The following is a 10,910-nucleotide window of genomic DNA, read 5'->3' on the forward strand; positions in this document are numbered from 1 at the left end:
CAACCCATCAGGCCTTTCTTTCTCCCATACAAACGTCCAAAAACCTTTGTCTAGCCAGGGTATTGACTTTAACCCTGGATTCAAAAAGACTACACACACTTCAAAATCTTCTAAGTCCCCTCTCTTGAAGCATTTAAATAAATGTCTACACACTGAGAGCTGCCTTTTTGTTTAACTCTATCTCAAAAGAAAGTCAAAGACAATTTTAAATAGATTTCACAAATTTCTCTTATTTTTTTATTTGAAATTTAAGGTAAATCCCCCTCTAAATGTTTACCATTATATCTAAAGTAAAGCAGTACCAGTTTCTTCCCTTTGGATTTAGAACTTTCCAATATGTGGACATGGCTGCAATAATGGCTCTTTAGGCATGGCTCCCTGACTATTTTTAGCTTTTGCAATCTTGATATTCTTCAAACCAGCTCTTATTTTTGAAACAATTGTGTTTTGTTTTGTTTTTTATTTTATGTTACTGATTTTTTACAGAGAGGAAGGGAGAGGGATAGAGAGTTAGAAACATCGATGAGAGAGAAACATCGATCAGCTGCCTCTTGCACACCCCCTACTGGGGATGTGCCCACAACCAAGGTACATGCCCTTGACAAGAATCAAACTTGGGACCCTTTAGTCTGCAGGCCGATGCTCTATCCACTGAGTCAAACTGGTTAGGGCTGTGTTTTGCTTTTATCTGTGCTACAACATGACAGCTAGAACCTAAAGCAATATTCCAGATGGGTCCTGAGTTCCTTTTTATAAAAACTTTATTGTTGAAAGTATTCCATATGTCCCCTTTTTCCCCCATTGCCAGCTCTCCCTCCTCCCCCTGCCCCAGGCCTTTACCACCCTTTGTCTGTGTCTATGGGTTATGCATATACACATATGAGTTCATTGATTGATCTCTTCCCCAGCCCTACCTCCACCCTGGTTCTGAATTCCTTGTCCTTTATACAGTAATTTTTCTTTGACCAATCAATTTTATGATAAATTTAAGTTAGGGAAATTTTAGCAAGTTCAGCTACAAAAAGGACAAATTGTTATAAATGAAGAACTTTCATAGTGAACTGTGCAATTTCCTTTGATTTTTCTAGTTCCATTTTCATACCCTCAGCCAAAAAGTTACCAGATCTGAAAAGCTTGTGAAATTCTCCCAGTTAAATCAACAGTCATTTAACAACTATAAGATAAAATATAACAGTCCTTTGAAAATAAAAGGCTTGCCGAAACTGGTTTGGCTCAGTGGATAGAGCGTCGGCCTGCGGACTGACGGGTCCCAGGTTTGATTCCGGTCAGGGGCATGTGCCTGGGTTGCGGGCACATCCCCGGTGGGAGATATGCAGGAGGCAGCTGATCGGTGTTTCTCTCTCATTGATGTTTCTGACTCTCTGTCTCTCTCCTTTCCTCTCTGTAAAAAATCAATAAAATATATTTTTTTAAAAGAAAGAAAATAAAAGGCTTACACATTGACTGTGTCTAGTGAATATTTATGTACAATTGAAGTAAACCCAATGTTATTCTCTTTTATTCTCTCTACTGTTAAATTATATTGTTGTCACTTTTAGTTTTATGTTACTTTGAGTTTTCATACAAGTAATAGCTCCTCTTTGATAAAATAGTTTATTCCTGGATTTTTAGCTCTATCTTGTCAGTGGACACTTCATTTGGTTCGGTGTTTTGAGTGCATTTTTCATTTTAACAACATATGCATATTGAGATCTAGAACACTAATAATATCTTAACAAATTAATGTCAAGAACCCAGATATCCACACATATTGTACAGATGAACCTCCAGCCCAAACCTCATAGGGCCTGGAACGGTTTTCATTTTTACATTTGGCATATGAACAGCTTTCTGCCCATGCGGCAATAATCATATCCATGCAATTTTGAATTTGGAATCTGTTCATGAGATCCTAGAGCCAGACTTTCCCAGATTCAAGTCATAGAACTACAGTCTACCCGTCCAAAACTTTCAAAATTTTATTAAATGATTGGGAAAAAATGAATGAAGCATATCAATAGCAAATTAGTCTCCACATTTACTAAAATACTCATACAGTTCAATCAAATCTGTTAGAATCAAATATTCATACAGTTCAATCAAGTCTTTTAAAATCAATTTAATAAATATTTATTAAATGCAGACATTTATTAATGAAAAACACAGTCCATACTACCTAACAATGCTTTTATATCTACTATCATTAGGGTGCCCCTCACTCTTTTGGTAAACTTCACTTTGGTAAAGATACAACTCATTTGACCAACCGGTGTATGAAACTGTTAAAGAAGACCTTCAGTGGCTTTTTTTTTTTATCATTTCCATGAAATAATAAAGGTATCTCTTTTGGGTCCAGGCCTGTCATATATGGTAATCAATCATTTCATAAAAGTTATTCTTCCTCCATGAGTTTCAGTGTTCTCAGGAATAAGATGAAGGGATTAAACCAGATAATATTGAAGGCCTTTTCCAGTTTTAGGGCAAATGGGTTCTGTTCTGTCAGCGGAAGGGAAGATCACTGTCTGGTCTAGACAGATGCAGCTCTGACATGCACTATAACAATATATGAAATACAGATTGGGTTTCGGGACATTAGGTTTGAAAGTCATACCAAGTTCTTTGGAGGATCTATCTCACGCCCCAAGTTTTGCAGAAGCTGATAGTTGGTCTGGGAGACCAGTCCTTTTCCACTCAGAGAATGCACAAAATGGCACCACTGTCCGTCTGCTCCTGAGAGCCTTGGTTGGCCTTACACTCCTGGATCAGATGGATGTGAATGGCATCTGAACTGGTGGTGACCTTTTTCCTCTCCCTCAAACTCTTCTCTATATAATTCTTCTCTCAGGAAGGGTTAAACGTCTCCATGAAGCCTTCTATGACCTTTCCGGATGGGGTCCCTTCCTCCTTGTCACTATTATAACTTGAATGCCTCTGTGGTTATATTCATAGTTTACTGTCATTCTTTAAGGGTCTTCTCAGATATTTAGCCATGTGCTTCTTCAGGGTAAGTATCATGTCTTATTTATCTTTGCATCTAACACAACAGCCTAAATCATAGGAAATATTAAAACAACAGTAATAGCCAACATTTATAAACTTGCAGACATTTTATAAATAGCTTTTAACCCTTAAACCACCCCTGTGAAGTATATGCTGTTATTATCATCACCATTTTACAGATGAAGAAACCGAGTCAAAGGTTAAGTAACTTGTCCACAGTTACACTCAGCTGGACAGTGGCAGAGTAAAAATATGAATCCAGAGACTGGCTGCAGAGTCTGCATTATTAACTATTATGTTGTGATTAATTATCATGTGACAGCACTTTTCAGTACGTTACTGTGATATTCTATCACTCAAATTATTCTTCCCCTCCTTCTGAGATAAAGCATATTATTTCTAGGCTGGGCTTTCAGATGATGTATAGAGTTATATGAATTAGAACTGTAATTTTTAAAATAGCTATAATTTCATTAGAGAGAGGCTAACTGAAATAAACAAATGATCAGAAAAAAAAACATGAGGAACAGATATTTTGAGTGTTTACCACTGGGAGAAAATCACCACAAAGACACCCTGCAAGCATCACCTTCTATAATGAAAGTCTTCACAGAGTTGACAAGCATAAACAGGGTCCTATGTGGATGGAATCTGGCATCTGAAATGCCATCTTCCAACACTGCCATTCAAAGGGAAGGCCATGAGCTAGTTTGGGATAGCCACGTGACGCTGGTGGAGTGGGTACAATCAGAACTAGAGGAGAACCATGCAGCCATTCTGGATCCAAATCTAGAGCCAAGACCTAGCAAGCTCCACACCAGCAAGATCGAAGTGGTCACAAATTCAAGTTCTTTTAAAGGGAGCAGGCAGCTAAGAAGACTAAAAGATATCTTGTTAAGAAAATATTTACAGAGACTGAAATAAAATAAATATTTCACTTCTCTCTTATCTCTATTGTATTAAAAAATAACAGCCATGAGTAAGACAGCATGGTGGAAACTATAAAGAACTAAAGGGAGAAATTGATATGCCAATCCAGGCCTTGCTTGCCAAATCTTCCCGTTTTTCACGGGACATTAGAAATCTAGATTTGATACGAAATCTTCCGGTTGTTAAAATATTAGCAATTGATTCCATTAACACACACACACACACACCATAAAAATGAACCCTACATGTGGCAAACAAAACATAACTACAGGTCAGATTTGGTCCATGTCCTACCTAGGAATAGAGGCTCTAAGTTCCCCAACATAAAGAAACATGAAACAACTACATGGGCAATTATGGTTACTTGTGGTCAGAAATAAAAACAGAGAGTAGAATCCAGCAAGTTGGACAAGGTGAGGAGAAGCACAGGGAAGCTGGAGTAAGAGAGAGCCCAGAAGCCAGGAAGTTCAGTGAGTTCAGACAATGGTACCAGAGATCCAAACCACAGAGAGCAGCCTGAGTCAAGGGATGTTTTGCCCAACAGAGCCATTCTTTCTAGTTGTACTCTGAAGCTGGTAATGGGTGGTAGCCACCCCTGGAACTGAAGTATGCACCAGGAAGTGAATGCAAGTTGTTGGCAGGGAAAGCCCTCTCCCTGCAAGTGGTGCTGTGATCCCTGCTGGAGCAGGGACAATCCAGCTGGGATTACAGGCGGATTCTGATGGTAAGGGTCTCTGAATTTTCCATTCTAAATAGGAAGCACACTTCAGAGACAAAGAGGTTAAGCCCTACTATATTTCAGAGTCCCTTGTCTGCCAGGGCTCCTTGAGTGCTCTACAGATAAAGCACATTTTGCTATGACACCAACCAACAGCACTGGTCCCAAGCAACAACATGCAGGCTGATTCCTCAAATGTCAGTTTGCACAATCTGCCCTCTTTCTTGTAGACCACCCAGTCTTTTTATAATGATTCTACACTGTCTCATTTATTTCCTTCATGGCAGCAGAGATCCCAATTTCCTTAGTTGAATTTCATTCCCTCCTTATGCAACTGCTGAATAATTGGTAATTTCTGGCTCTTTATTAGTTAGCTCAGGACGATTTTTTCTCTCTAATCAGCTGAAAAATATAGTAGAATTAATAAAATCATACTTTTCTACTCTACTTGAAGAAAAGTATGGAACAAAGATAGGAAGAGAGAAATAACAAGTACAAAAGATTAGAAGAGAAAGGAAGCAAGAGGGCAGATGTTACACATAGGTAGTTCCTGTTTCAGAGTGTCTTGTTTACTGAGTGTTGTGAAAGAAATGGACACGAAAACAGTCTTAATGAATTTACCCTATCATTTGGTGCAGCCCATGTTATTGCATTATTGTAATGAAAAACACATCAGAATATGTCTAGACACATGACATACTCCTGGTAGAGAGTTCCCTGCACTTCAAAAAATTGTGGTTCAATTTCCTTCTGGGAAACGCTCCAATGGCAACATTTCAGGTTCTTGAAAGGCTCTTCAGAATGACCGCCTAAGGGGAGGCCACCTCCAAAAGTAGACTTCAAGCACCAGGGCACTGCAAGGGCTGGCAGAGCTTTCCATGGGAAAATGGTCAGAACAGCATTGCCCCCCTGTAGCAACCCCATGTACAATAATCCACTGATAGGTTTTGCTATATACAGAGTAGCTGTGACAGTCTAAATAAAACACTGAAAAGAACCTGTAAACAGAAGAGAAGTAATGAAATACTTTGTTTTGGTGATTCTTTAATTTTAACTACATATGGATTAAACAAATCCAATTGGTATAACTTTCACCAATGTGTTGATTTAAACCAAATTCTATAGGCAGTGGAAGTCAGGAAAGGCAAGCAATACCACTTACCTCTTATAGAGTAAATGATGCTATGCCTGTGTTCTCACAGAAGAGTCATAAAAAGAATAAGTTCCAAATTGCAGCCATTATTCTCAGATTGTAATTCTGGCTGTGCCACTCTCAGAGATTTAAGTCTGAGAATGCCTGAAGCTGGGAAAATTCCATGATCTATCATGCATTTGTAAAACAAAGATTATAAAATAAAACAAAGAGAACTCTAATTCAACTCCTAGAATTCTCTGAAGGTTTTAGCACATATGGGGCAGGATGATTAGAGAGGTGTGGGAACTGTACTCTATCTGTACTCAACAGATCAATAAGCATTTCCTGAGAGCATAACAGGTACCATAACTAGATCAATGGCTCACCAGGGTGAATATAAAGTATTTAAGGGACCAACGATCAAAATTAGGAAAGAGGAGTAAATACAAGATGGGGAAATAATTAAGAAGCAGGACAAAATTGAATATGATCAAATTTAGAATGTTGAGGGTGTAGATAAGCTCTATGAGTTTGGTGAATGAGTTGGAGTAATAGAGAGGGTATCTTAGCAGAGGTGAACTTTTAGTTGGGCTTTGAACCCTGAGTAGACACAACGTTCATACTAGAATGGGAAAACATAACAGCAAATGCACAAATTGGGGAACACAAGTATAGGGAAGGCAAAGAGCAACAATATTGTGGCTTTGTGGATACTTCAGCTTGACTGGCATTTATTGAAAAGGGGCAGTCAAGTGAGTCAGGATAGAAATTGATGAATTCTAAAGTCTTAAAAGCAGACCTGGAGGAAGTAAAATTTCTCTTCAGAGAATTTAGCCCTCAATGTAATGACTAACCCAAAAGAAGTTTGCCTTGCCCTAAGAAGCAGGTCATGTGTGGCTCAAAACACACAACGGTCCCACACAACAACCAAATCCCAAGACCAGAATGCAAGCCAAAGAAGGACTTTTCTGAAACTACCTCCATTGTGCCACTGAGTGTCACCACCTTCCTTTTCTAGTTCTGGAGTTGGTTCAACTATGTCTTCTCTGTGGATTCTCCTCCCTAGCCTGAATCTTTGAACAACTATGAGTTATAAATACCAAAACATTAAAATTTGCTTCTATTTGGTTAATAGATTGTATTCATTTAGGACTCACAGTATTTCTACTACCATTGCTATCACCTTCACCAACATCCCATTCTATGAATTAACCTGCTTGTGGTCCCCGGCCTATATACTGCCCTAGTCATTCTTTCTCTTACCCTATCTAATTCCAGGTTGAAAGAAAGTTCTGTTGACAAATAGTTATTAGACACCTACTAGTGACAGATGCTGAACTAAACACTGGGGTCACAGAGACAAATAAGCACCAGATCTCAAAGAATACAGTCAATCAGCAAATTGGATCTGCCTGCATTCATTCATTTGACATCTATCAAGGGGCCTATTATGTGCCAACCACAATACTAGGCCTTGGGGATACAAAAATATATAAATATGGTACCTGCTATCTAAGAACTTATGATTTAGAAGACACAGAGAGGAAAGCAACACAAACAAACCACATAATAAAGGAACTTCCATTTGACCCAGTGATCCCACCTCTAGGAATATATCCCAAGAAACTAATCAGAAAGGATATATGCACTCCTATGTTCATAGCAGCACAATTTTCCATAACTAAGATTTGGAAACAGCCTACGTGTCCATCAGTAGAAGAGTGGATTAAAAAACTGTGGTACATCTACACAATGGAATACTACGCTGCGGTAAAAAAAGAAATTCTTACCATTTGCAACAGCATGGATGGAACTGGAGAGCATTATGCTAAGCGAAACAAGACCGTCAGAAAAGATAAATATCACAAGATCTCACTCATTTGTGGAATATAATGAACAACATAAACTGATGAACAAAAATAGATCCAGAGACAGAGAAGCATTGATCAGACAGTCAAACCTCAGAGGGAAGGTAGGGGAGGGTGAGGGTAAGGGGGAGAGATCAACCAAAGGACTTTGTATGCATAAATATAAGCTTATCCAATGGACACAGACACTAGGGGGGTGAGGGCATGTGCCTGGGGGGGGCGGTAATGAGGGGATAAGGACACATATGTAATACCTTAATCAACACAGAAGGGAAAAAAAGCAACATATATGCTGGAGCAAACAAGAGTAAGAGAATAATCTATTGTACCTTGGGGGACACAAGTCTTTATGGAGGAGGTGATTCATGAACTCAGATTTGAAACTTAAGGAGGTGTTTAAGAGACAAAGTAGGTGGAGAAAAACACTCAATGTAGAGATGATAGCATGAGGGAATATGGCAGCCTCGGTTATTCAAACCAGTCTTCCCGTTGAAAACAACAATGTTGTATAATGTACAAAAACTTCTTAAAAGCATTAAAAAGCTGACAAGAAGCTATGAAATAACTAGGCTAAAATCTAAGTGCATCAGAAGCTTACAGAGATGAGCAGAGCTCTGGAGTTGCTTTTGTTCTAGGACATTTGTCAGGTAACTGAGTTTTCTTTTGTAGATCTCTCAGGGTGAGGGGAAATAAAAATCAAAGCTCAGGTCCTGGAAAGTGAGGAGACTAATTGAAAAGATTTCTACATTAAACTCTTCTCTCAAAGGGATATATTCTCAGGAAAAGAGTGAATTAGAAATAAACTCACCTGATACTTCAGGAGACTAAGTATATTTTTAGTTTCTGCTGAGCAGCTTAGGGGAGAATGTTTCTGAGAAGTAGTAACCATAAGATGTCCTTTGAGTAAATCTGAAGACCAAATTCCCATCACTTTTTAAAACGGTACCCTAGCAAGAACCAGAAGTAGTAAAATGCAGAAACAGATCTTCAAAGACTTCACATAGTGAATCACTGTACATAAATGATAAATCATTCACTCTTACTATATTTAAAGAAGTAAAGAAAAAGTGGGATAAAATTTGAAAGAAAAAAATATCAAAATGTGCCTTAGCAAATTAAAAAATAATTGAATATATTTGCATATGACATGATATTGTACATAGAAAACCCTAAAGACTCCACCAAAATAATACTAGATTTAATAAATGAATTAGGCAAAGTAGCAGGACACAAAATTAACATCTGAAAACCGACGGCATTTTTATACATCAATAATGAACTCTCAAAAAGAGAAACTAAAAAAAATCCCATTTACCATTGCAACAACAAAAAATAAAATACCTAGGAATAAACTTAACCAACGAGGTAAAAGACCTATACTTGGAAGACTACAGGACACTGAATATACTATGTTCATCTATTGGAAGAATTAACATCATTAAAATGCCCATGGTAGCCCTAGCCATTTTGGCTCAGTGGATGGAGTGTCAGCCTTTAGATTAAAGGGTCCGAGTTGGATTATGGTCAAGAGCACACATCCAGGTTGCGGGCTCAATCCCCAGTAAGGGGCATGCAGGAGGCAGCCAATCAATGATTCTTTCTCATCACTGATATTCTCTCTCTCTCTCTCTCTCTCTCTCTCTCTCTCTCTCTCTCTAAAAATCAATAAAAAACATATTTTAAAATGTCTATGCAAAACATATTTTAAAATGTCCATGCAATCAATAGACTCAACACAATTCCTGTTAAAATACCAACAACATATTTCATAGAACTAGAACAAATATTCCAAAAATTTATATGGAACCAAAAAATAGCCCCAGAAATCTTGAGAAAAAGAAACAAAGTTGGAGGGATCACTATACTGGATATCAAACTATACTACAAAGGCATTATAATCAAAACATCCTGGTACTAGCACAAGAACAGGCATATAGACCAAAGGAACAGAAAAGAGACCCCAGAAATCAACCCAGTCATTATGGTCAATTAATATTTGACAAAGAAAGCAAGAACATACAATGGAGTAAAGACAGTCTCTTCAATAAATGGTGTCAGGAAAATTGGATAAATACATGTAAAAAATGAAACTAGACCACCAACTTACTCCATACATAAGAATAAATTCAAAATGGATAAAAGGCTTAAAAGTGAGACACAGAACCATAAAAATCCTGGGAGAAAGCATAGGCAGTAAAATCTCAGGCATCTCACAAGCAGAATTTTTGCTAATACATCTCCTAGGGAAAGAGAAACAAATAAAAATAAACAAGTAGGACTACATCAAACTAAAAATTAGTGTAACAAAAAAATCATCAATGAAACAAAAAGACAACCTACTAAATGGGAGAACATACTCACCAATGATACATCCGATAAGGGGATAAAATGCAAAGGGAACCCATAGTATGGGAGAACTTATTTGCCAATGACACATCTGATAAGGGGTTAATTTCCAAAATATGCAAAGAACTTATACAACTCAACAAGAAGAAGACAAACAATCCAATTAAAAAATGGGCAAAGGACCTAAATAGACACTTCTCCAAAGAGGGCATACAGATGGCCAAAAGACATATCAAAAAATGCTCAACATCACCAATCATCAGAGAGATGTAAATTAAAACCACAATGAGGCCTGGAGAAAAGGGAATCTTAGTACACTGCTGGTGGGAATGCAGACTGGTGCAGCCACTGTGGAAAAGAGTATGGAGGTTCCTCAAAAAATTAAAAATGGAACTGCCTTTTGACTCAGTGACCTCCTTCTAGGAATATATCTTAAGAATCCCGAAAGATGAATCAAAAAGAGTATATGCACCCCTATGTTCATAGCAGCATTATTTACAATAGCTAAGTTATGGAAACAGACCAAGTACCCATCAGTAGATGAATGGATAAAAAAGCTGATACAATGGAATACTATGTGGCCATAAGAAGGAAGGAACTCTTACTCTTTGAGACAGCATGGACAGACCTGGAGATTATTATGTTAAATGAAATAAGCCAATCTGAGAAAGACTAATATCACATGATGTTACTTACATGTGAAATCTATGGAATAAAATAGGACCATAGATATGGAAGCATGAAACAGACTGACAGATCTCAGAGGATAGATGGGAAGGAGACCAGGAAGAGATTAATCAAAGAATGTATCTGCACATATGTGTCCATGGACACAGACAATAGACAGGTGAAGGCCTGGGGTGTGTGGGAGGTCGGTGGAGGGGGGCAAACGGGAGAAAGTAGGGGACATGTG

At 38.0% G+C, this 10,910-nt stretch overlaps 1 long non-coding RNA gene across 22 annotated transcripts in view; it reads right to left on the bottom strand.

The window, feature by feature from the left end:
- Window positions 1–10,910, bottom strand: part of LOC107184592 — a 103,639-nt gene that overhangs the window by 56,471 nt on the left and 36,258 nt on the right. For 10 of the 22 annotated variants that reach the window (XR_001515472.1, XR_001515475.1, XR_001515473.1 and 7 more), the window contains exon 5: window positions 8,460–8,598. The exons of 1 other annotated variant lie outside the window; for it this stretch is intronic. This is a non-coding gene — a long non-coding RNA (uncharacterized LOC107184592). Of the gene's footprint in view, window positions 1–4,030; window positions 4,042–7,526; window positions 7,529–7,560; window positions 7,612–8,459; window positions 8,599–10,910 lie in introns of those variants that run through there. 11 more of the 22 variants (XR_001515469.1, XR_001515466.1, XR_001515470.1 and 8 more) reach the window with 3 other exon arrangements.

The sequence above is a fragment of the Myotis davidii genome, unplaced genomic scaffold (genome assembly GCF_000327345.1).
Source record: "Myotis davidii unplaced genomic scaffold, ASM32734v1 scaffold304, whole genome shotgun sequence".
In the NCBI taxonomy this organism is placed as follows: Eukaryota; Metazoa; Chordata; class Mammalia; order Chiroptera; family Vespertilionidae; genus Myotis; species Myotis davidii.